This window comes from Ornithodoros turicata, chromosome 1 (genome assembly GCF_037126465.1).
Source record: "Ornithodoros turicata isolate Travis chromosome 1, ASM3712646v1, whole genome shotgun sequence".
Classification (NCBI taxonomy): Eukaryota; Metazoa; Arthropoda; class Arachnida; order Ixodida; family Argasidae; genus Ornithodoros; species Ornithodoros turicata.
Window position 1 is genome coordinate 182,253,518 of NC_088201.1, and position 10,416 is coordinate 182,263,933.

Consider the following 10,416-nt stretch of genomic DNA (forward strand, 5'->3'; position numbering starts at 1 on the left):
TGCTTTTCGCTACGTGATAGACATGGTAGGCTTTGGCAATATAGGAGAGATCTCGCCGGGGCCGCTGCAGGAGATGGTGCGTCGGATCTACGCCCGTTACAAGAACGTCTGCATAACGGTTCCGGACGGACCCCTGGGACTGATGAACGAATTTGTGAGCTTGGCCAACGCAGAATTCAACTACATCGCTGCAGACATCGTGGACCTTCTCGCTCGTGCCATCGCTCATATTAAGCACGCCCTACGGAAGCAGCGACATTTGCAAGCAGTCTACATCGCCAACCTTGTCATCGATTTATTGAAATACCGATTGGTTATTGACATGCAACGCATTAAACAGTCCGAATAACTTTGACGAGACTCTGCGTGTTCTTTCACTGAAACATGTTTATTGAATACAAAGAAAAGAGTTGGTCAATAGATACCTGCACCCTCCCTCCCTTGTCTGATCATCTCGTAATGCTGCGTACGTGAGATCAGACGTGCCAGAAAAGGGGAATCTTCATCGCAGCGCCGTCATTGCGTGGGTCACTGCGCCAGCACGATGACGGAATGGTAATTCTTTTCGTACACCCATTCCGCTACCACACTGCCACTGCCGATGTCTCGGGCTCTCTTCCGGGTTTTCCGGTGCTGCACAAAAAGGGAGTACTATCGTAATGCGATACGCGTCAAAACACTAGGAAAGCTTACCGTATTCGCAGCTCCCATAACGGAAGGAGTGTACGGCATCCACGAGATAGCGTTTGTTGTCGTAGGGGACCAAGTTCTTCTTGAGTCTCGAAATGGTGTACATCGTTTGCTTTATACTCTGGATGGTGCACTGCTTCTGAGAGACCGCCTTTTCATTGAACAGAGAATCTCGGTACACTTCGTGCAATAAATGTTTCCGCACCACGTCTTTCTTAACTCCTTTGGCTCTCGCGATCTGTTTGTGTGTCCCAGCCAAGAGAATGCTGTACATTTTCGCTCGGATGGCTACGACTTCCTGAATAACTCCGCCCCCCGTCTCATCTTTGAAGTACCCCATCTGGTTCGCGTGCTCGTCGTTGAAAAGTGGGTGGTCTGGCGGATAGGAAGACAGATCTAACTCACTCTCAATCTTCATCAGCTGCTCTTCCAGGCTTTCACACGTGAGAGAAAAAATTACGCTGTCCGTGTCGCTATAGATCAATTGCACTGGACATGTCAAGCGAGAAAAGAGCGACTCGTAGATGAAGCTGTACATTCGGACTTTGGATATTTCAAGAATGGCAAAGCCCACGTAAAGGGGGTGCGTGCATTTGATGCGGCGTTGCTTCATCTCGTACAAGATGCACTTATCACTCAGAATGTGAAAATGCTGACTGTCGACGGAGCTAGCTTTTCGGAGCGCGCTTTCTTTGTCGAAGGCTAGGGCATACTTTTTCATCCGTCTCACATTTTGTATCGACTTACCAAACGTGCTGTTCGACATGGTTTTGTACAGAAGTCGCTCGAATTTCGTGCTCGCGGCATTCCTCAACGCGACGTTTCTCTGCACGAAGGTTCGCAAAAAGTTGTCTTGGCGGAACGAGAGGATGCTGTGAACACGTTTTATTTTCATGCCCAACCTCACGTACAGAGCGAGCAGTGCATAATGAACGACGTAGCGTTCTTTGTCGTAGCACGTCAGCAAGAGTTTCGTTGTGGAAGGGGCGTTCAGCGCCAACGCATCTTTCAGGTGACGTTGGTAGGGGGAGAGTTCGTTCTCGTCCACGCACCTGTGTTCGGGTGCCAGGGGAAAATCCCTAGTGAGCGCGTGCAGTTCTTCGGGATATGACTAGTCTACCACGTACACGTAACCCACTTCCGAATCGTGAGGAATGTTGAGAAAATCGATCTCGCTCCACCTCGAAGGATCCACCCACTCAAAACCACCTGTCGGGAGATGGAAAGTCATCGCGTACGGGTACAAACTGTTCACGTTGAGGTACTGGATAAAAGTCTTTTATTGCTGGGGATCGTAATCGTCACACCCCTCGTGATTAGCCCGACAGTATCTGTGGAAGCTGTTACAAATGCCTCCCCTGATTCCCTTCTCGATCGTTTCGTACATCTCGCGATCGCTCATGAGCTCGAGTTTGACTTTGGTGAGCTTCAGAGCGCTGCTCCACGCGTAACTGGCGAGGTACACTGTGCGTAGGATATCTAACCGACGACGGTCTATCTCTACGACGTCGCAGAGCTGACAGGCGTCGAGCGTGACGTAGAGACGCGTGTAACCGCCTAGGTTCTTACATTCAAACAATTCGAAAATCTCGAGGGCGTACTGATAGTCCTCGTCCGTGATCTCTTGGTCGTTCAGGTCGCTTTTGAAAGCTTCCTTTGGCGGTAGTGCGGGAAAATTGTACACTTCGAAACTGTCGACGAAGGTGTACGGATAAATGCCCTTCCTGAGGAGGCGTCGGAAACGGTCACCAAACATTTGACGGGTACAATGAAACGCGCTCTCGCCTTCGCTGGCGAGCAGAGTTTCCACCAGGTTCGACAAGGAGAGGTTGAAAAACTGCGTGGTATCGCGGAAATGGAGATCGCCAATGTTGAACCCTCTTATCTTTTCCGAGCTCGAAACTAAGATCCACGGCTCGCCCAGATTTAGAACGTGCATGTGGCGGAGAAGGGAGCTCAAATCGTATTGCAGGTTGTGCACGCACACGACGAGTTCTTTGGTGTTACGACACGTAAGGTTACACGTATCACACAGCGTCGCGACAAAATTCGAAGAACCGGGCTCCACGAAGCGGATGTGGTCGTGATGCGATACCTTCCGCGTATGTCGGTTAAATTCGATTCCACAAAATTCGCAGTGTGTAGCGCTCGCGTGCCGAAAGTGGTCTTCCATACTCATGACCAACGGCGCGGGACAACTGTTCAACCTATCGATTAGATCGCTAAATCGCTTGAGCGAGAGCAAGCATTTCTCTGCCGCGTTGGGTCCCAAATAGCCATCTACGTCCATTATTTTCCCATCACAACTTCTCACTAGCACAATGCTATACGAGCTCATCCTGTGCACACTCGAGGCGTCCTTCACGAGCGCGTCCTTTTCCAAAATGCTCTCCGTGTCCAACACCGCGAAATAGGGATAGCGATGCATGTACTGTATCTTGTTGAAGGAGACACACTCCCTCGCTTTTGGCACTTCGAGAATCACTTCGTTTACGTTTCGACACAGACATTCGTGTTGCTGCAATGCCTCTGTCGTCCCGTAACCGGACGTGCATTTCTCGCAATAAAAATAGTCACTTCGTCCCATGAAAGTGCTAAATTTTCGGATCCCATAGAAATGCTCCCTAACCTCAAGCAGGTGGACTTTATCCTTATAGAGCGTGCAGGGAACCCGTTCGGTAGATATCGAACTCGTCTGCTCGTCGAACACGTAGATGTAGACGGAGATTTTGTTTTTTCTCTCCCACAGGGTAATGTCTTCGTAAGTGACTGGGAAGCAGGGCGGCCAGTACGTTACGCGCGTCTCCGGATGGGAAGGATTCATGTACTTGTGGTATCTTACATGCAGGTTTGGTTTGCTCCTCAAAGGATGTAAGAGTGCCAGCACGCTATACTTGAAACACTCGTTTTCGTGATTCGGCGGAAGTTTGACGTTTGTGAGAGTCTTTGTTTTTCTCTTTAGCAGCTCGGGAAGCTCGATCGTGCATCCAATCCGCTTCGGTTTTAAGCGCGTTAGTTTTAAGTCGACACATTGGACGTCGTTCGAGGTGAAACCAGACCCTTCTCTCGCATAGTTTTCAACGCGTTGCGAGGACTCTGCGATGGCAGCATTTATCGCGCCTTCGATTTCTTGGCGGTTATGAACGACTCTCATGTGAAGGTTCATGTGAAGGTTCACGTGAAGGAGATGCGAAGTCAACCCGTCGGCTCCGTCCTTAACCATGAGCGCCTTCGAGCATAGACAAAATTTGAAAGGCATGGGATAAGCTTCGAGGACGCACGTGATTACTGGAGCTATGCTCGGTAGGTAGAGTCGCAAATCGTCGACGTTGTCGTCGTGCGGGGAACAGAGAAGCGTGTACCTAGTAGCCGTTCCGTCAAATGCCTCATCTGTGACAAAAAAAGGAAGGAATCGTCTCTTCGTGACGGAGGGATGATTCTCTACGACGTGTTCTCTCAATTCAACGATACTACGACCCTGGACAGGCTCAGCTTCGTTTCGAAATTCTGGGCTTGCATCTGGTGATTCATCTCGAACCCTACCAGACAGAGGAATGAAATCTGCATACGACTGATTCCCTTCCCACATGAGCAATTCGTCTGCATTGTCATGTCCATCTAGGGGTTCGTCGTCGTCCGTTTCAGGTATTACGAAAGGCGGACTACTGTCTCTGTCGTCGTCGTCATCTGAAACGACGACTGGGCTATTACCGAGATTCTCTATTCTAGCTTCGTGCTCTCTTTCTACGGCCACGACCATGGCATCGATGGGGTCGTACTGACATACGAGACAGCGCGGCACTGCGGTCAAACAAAATCAGTACGAGATTCTCCCTCACGAAACAATGCTCACTTTTCCCTTCAGTTGAGGAACGCTTGAGATTGATGATGATGAGAGAGGATGGGATGAGTTCCTGTGTTCAGTGTCATGCGGTGACAGCGGCTATCGGTTCCTGAAAAACAATGTCATACATAGAATACACTCTCACAGCAGAGACGGTCAACTTACATTTTGCTCCACGAAACGCCTCGTGTCGTGGATGGATGCCCCTCGTGGGCTTCCTGTCAATCGTCGTAGAACCAGCGCACCTTTTATAGTCGCTACACCGCTCTCCTCCTCCTCGCATTGCGACGGTGTCGTCTGTACTTTGACCACCCCGCCTTCCGTCTTTCGCGCCTTTTTGCGATGTCGCATATGACAATGATAATACCATCGACGTTGAATAAAACATTACACTAATTTCTAGCTAACACTCTGGGACGACTTGTACATGACGACAAGAAGACCCAGAGTGGGATTCGAACCCAGGATCCTTCTACACTGGGCGCGACACACTAACCACCAATCTAATTCGTACTGCGTGACGTTTTTCGTATTGCGGGGTTCGCGTCTACACACGTCACAACATGTTCAAACACGTCCAAACATGTTCAGACATGTTCAGTGACGTCACAACATGTTCAAACACGTCCAAACATGTTCAGACACGTTCAATGACGTCATAAAGAGGAAGAGAGAGGAACGAGTGTGTCCAGAGGCGACTTCGCCGCCCGTGTCCGAACATGTTCAAACATGTTCAAACACGTCTTAACATGTTCAAACACGTTCAATGACGTCCTAGAGAGTGAGAGGCAAAGCTTTACTGTAAATGTCGAAGCGAATGGTCGATCGTCATTCCATCATGATCAGCTTGGTAGATCCTCGTAAGTAATACCCATGACGTCATCATCGCCGAAATGTTTGAACAGTTTCGTTTCCAGTGTACAACACTTTTGCTGCGGTTTTTTCCCGCCTCACATATTTCGGGAGATTGGCAGCGCCCGCTTCTTCTGCACCAATTGCGGTGGATTGTGGTCCAAAGGTACGCTTCCTCGTTATTTTTTAATACGTTCTATAATCGTTCACATTTTTTCAGAGCAAAAGCATTGGACGGACCGATTGATTCGCCCGTTTCTCGGCTGTCGGACGGTACCGTTCGACGTACGTTGCGAAGGACTTCGACTATTGAAGGAAGATGGAGAAGATGGACCATCAGTGTCACTCTGTGACTGAAGAAGATTGTACGTGTGTGTGTTTGAGATTAAAAAACACGTGTTTCTCACACTCCTTTCGTTGCAGATTACGAATGGCTACTGATGGGAGATCTACCCCTGGTCCTAACCTTCAAGCCTCCTCCAAAGACCTTCTTTTTGCGAATCGGCGATCAACTGACTACCTGTCGTTGCGGTGGACTCTGGTCGAGAAACCCCAGCCATTGGTTAGACTCGAGCCTTCGTCCGTATTTGGGCTGCCTTCCCGGCTACGAAACCAAAGCTGGAGCCTAATTCGTGTGTAACAGAAATAAAAAAAAGGTTGTCTACTCTCATTCCGTCTCAGTCATGATGACGCCCGAGCAGAGGTTTGCCACCTTTGTGCAAACACGAATGTATCGGGACTTGCTGCGATTACGCGATTATATTCACGGCGATAGCTGCGAGGGAGACTTTCGCTCGATTCTCAAGACGATACCCTTACGTCTGTTCACCGTCAGTGGGAAGATTGCAAAGAAAATGAAGCGTTTCGTAGATTACAAGCTCGAGCTGTTGGAAAAGTATGGACGAGGAGAGACAGTCGACCCGTGTCTCATCAACGCGGGTTTCAACCGACCTATCGTCCGTCGCTACTGGCTTCTCCACACATCCCTCGACGTCACGGTGCAGACTGGCAACGACGGTGAGCGTCGGGTCAGCACGTTGGAAGATCGTCTCGCAAGGGTCTTGTGTATGTCGTGAATAAATAGACTATTTTTACGAAACGAGTTCGCTCACGAGGAGACGTTTTATTGTTTCGTCATTCTCTTCGAGGTTACAGGAAAACATGGATACACAACTTTTCAAGCTGTAGTGTTTCGACATGCGCGTGGCTACGTAGATACAAAAAAGCCCGCAGTAAGGCGAAAAAGGCGATTGAATACACTTGTCGTTATACTCGTCCACTACAGGTAAAGTCCTTCGAAGGTTTGCTTCGATGGGGGGTAGTCCGTAGCTGTCGAAAAACACGGCAGACCCGTCGTAGTTTTTCAGGTAGAGCATCCAGTGCTGCCCGCGCCTTCTTCGCTCTTCCGTATTGATGATTAAATAACCGGGCTTGCGTAAAACGAAGGCGTCGTTGGAAGCGCAAATGCCTCTCAGCATGCAGGAAGCGAGGGGGTTCAGGGACACGAGTTCCAAGATGTCGCTCTCGTACATCTTTTCTTATGGGAAGGTGACCGTACGGTCCTTGTCGACGTACATGAGCTTGGGACACTCGGAAATCAAGAGGACGGTGACCGCGTGTGGAAGGGCTTTAGCGAAGCGTAATTGCAGGCGAACGTTTCCTTTTCGCCACTCGTTCAAATGCGAAGGAGAAGAACACTTGTCCACGTCCAAGTTGAAGTAGAGAAGGAACCCGTTCGTTTTAAATCGCTCGTAGCTATACTTGAAATGTTTCTCTCCCAGTTCTTGCAAGAAGTTAAAGTATGGAATTTTGACGAGGTCGTTCTGAAAGTCGTACTCGGCTCGCACTTGCTGGCCGTCCACGGAGAGCATCGAATGAGACAGGTCGTAATGACGGAATTTGTAGGGGTTCGATTGGATGTCGCCGAGAAAGTCGGACGTGGCGAGCAGGGCGATGCATAATTTGGAAGGTACCCTTTCGGGGTAAACATTTTCAAAGTGAGCGTCAAAGCTCCCGGCACTCAAGCTCCGCACCTTGGTTTCCAATCCGCGTAACACGTAGATGGCCGGCGTGGTCTGAAGCCGCCGCTCGTATTCCAAAAATAGGGAAGGTGCCAGCATCACCTTTTTCAAGTGTAACGTCATTTCTTTAATGTCCACCTCGAAATTGTACGTTTTCTTGTCTTTGGGGACTGATACGAGTTTAAATTCGTCGTTGTTTAATAGGAAAACGACGCGAATTTCGACGGCAGCTACCATTAGGCGCGGCTGTTGAAACAGGTCGGTATTGATCTGACCGACCAGGTTAAAGTATTTTCCACCCTTCGTCGCTTCGTAACGTTGTTTCGGACCGCGAGACGAGACGTCGTAATCGTCCTTTAAATGTTCGTCGTCCTCGACATAAAGTCCAGCCGCGTGCACTGTTTCTTGAGCCATGGGCGTGGAATGAAGCATGACTTCCAAAATACTCCTGTAGGCGTACAACTCGTTGGAACTGACGAGTTTGTTGTTCGCATAAACGGTGACCGTCTTAAACATGCCGCTCAACAGGTGGTTTATTGGGAAAACGACATCTTTCTCGTCCATTTCTTCCCCGTCGTCGCGAACAATGCGCACGGTCAAAGACACGAAACTGCCGTAGAGATCCAAGTGTGCCCTTTGCAAATTTTGAATACAAAACTCGATCACGGAATTATTTACCCCGTTGACCGGATAAAAAAGTTGGTACGAAGTATCTTCCACGCCGTATTGAATGGAAGGGGGTTCGAATATCATCACATCACTCGTTAGACAGATCGGCGTCTGTATTTTTCCTTTCGTTGACGTCATGACGGAGCGCGCGCAGCGGATGTGTGACCTTCACGGCGTAGCAAAGATATCTGCAGGTGCGTCGTGTGTCGGCGCCTTTTGTTGTCGTTTGCGGCGTTTCTTCCCATTGTTGTTTCCAGAGCCCTCCATGGAATCCAGCACGTCTCTCCCCGTTGCTATGGCCGTCCTTTTTACTGCGCGCGATATTCCTTCGCCATCGGCCAAATTCCGCGCCAAGCGCTTCAACGTTCTCTTGGCGATCGGTTTTATTTGCTGCCAGATGGGAACGATAAACTTGGATATGTTGCTCAACACACCGCCCCCTCGTTGGAAAAGGGGTCCCGTGTACACGGGAATTATTTTGGGGGAATTACGGTACATATTTGAAATGCAACGTTAAATTGGTTCTGCCTTTGGACCGCAACGGCAAACGTCTTCCCGTTTCGTCCGCGAGAACGATCGTCACTGAAGGAATTTCGAATTGAGACAGGTTAAAATACTGAATGTTATCTAACGTGTAGGTGACGACGTGCTTGTCTTTCTCGTAATAAAAGGGTAGTATTTTTAGTATCGGTTTTTTCCCGCTCCCCACGTACGTGGGTTCCACGATATCCATGTAGACGATTATGTTGTGAAACGGGGGTTCCAGGAGTACCTCGACGGAGCTCGTGGCATCCTCCCCCGTGAACACGGTACGCGATTCGAAGCCCAAAAGCACGGCCAGGTACTCGGAAAGTCTTAGGGTGGAGGTGCCCTTGGAAAGCCGAATTTTAGATTTCTGTTCGGTTCCGTCGAAGCTGAGGCGCGCGCGTTCGCCTACGCGCTGGTTAATCGCATTTAGAAGTGCTTGCGGCGTCGCATAATAGCCGGGAGGCACATGTACTTGCAAAGATCGAGGAATTTTCGTCTTGATCGTGAAAGAAAATTGACGCGCTACGGGGAGAGAGACGCGTAGCGTTTCTTCGTGTCCCTCGACGGCTGTGAGATGTAGCAGCTTGACAAAGGGTTCCGGTACGTGCAACCCTTTCGGCGTTTTCAGAGAGTAGACGTTATCCGCGAATTCTAGCGAGGCGTCCAGCTTGTGCGTCTGGAAATACTTGTTGAGTGTGTTCCGTAGGGACGTGGTTTCCGAATTCAGAGTGACGTCGCCGAAAGCGACGGGTGCGGCGTGCTCCAATAAGATGGAGGTGGCTTCGCGTTCGCTCAATTTGGGGGGTTTCACCGCACGACCTGCTTCGCGGGACGCTAGCGAGGCGTCGAGCGCTTGCGCGAGCCGAGGGTCCAATTCCACGGCTTTCACGTCCACGGGTAAGACGAAGTCGTATCGCGATTTATTGTACGCGAAAGAAACGTTGAATTCCGAAAGGGCTTTTCCCAAATCCCTCTCGAGATCCGAGGTGATACGAAAAGTTCTGCCGGCTTCGACCGTGTCCTCGAAAGAAACCTCGATTTTTGCATCTTGCCTTTCGTACCCGATATTTAAAAAATCGTTACTTATGCTGAGATCCATCAGACCGACTTTATACCGATTCGACAGCTGAAGCGGACTATCGGAAGCTACCGTGAAGGCGTTGAGTTTATTCGAGGGAAACTTATCCATGCTGGCGTTCGAGAGCAGGTGGACGTAGATGTCTGACATCATTTCCCAATCTTGACCACGTCGCTGCTCGGAACCCAACTGTCGTGTTCTTTGTCGTAACCGAACCAGCGAACCAAGGAGAAGCTCTGACCGTTCAGTTGCTTCTTTCTCAGCACTTTCGTTACTGGCCAAGGCTGATTGGCGTCTCGGGTTACGACGAGTACCTCCTCCGGGTAGAAAGATCCGTCCACTTCCTTACCCCGATAATCTTCCAGGTGTACGACGGGAGGAGAGGTGTCTCTCAGGCGGGAGACGGTGAAAATCTGAGGCGACCAACTCCCTTCCGAGCTCTTATGAAAACCTTTTCTGTGTAGTAGGACCCTCACTTTATCCCCCAGTTTGAGCTTCTTTTTCACGGAGGGTACGACGGGCTTCCCATTTATCTTATTGAACAGCTCCAATTCGTTTTCGGGCGTGACTTCGGACGGGCTGATGCCCAAAGTCCTGTGTTTGGTGGTGTTGTAGTCGCGCACGATCTTGGGAAGCGCGGAAACGAAGTGGTATTTCCCGTTACTCTAAAATAACGGAATATTCTGTCGCGTAAAGTGCGTATGACGCGTTCTGCCTGCGATGCTTTGATTACT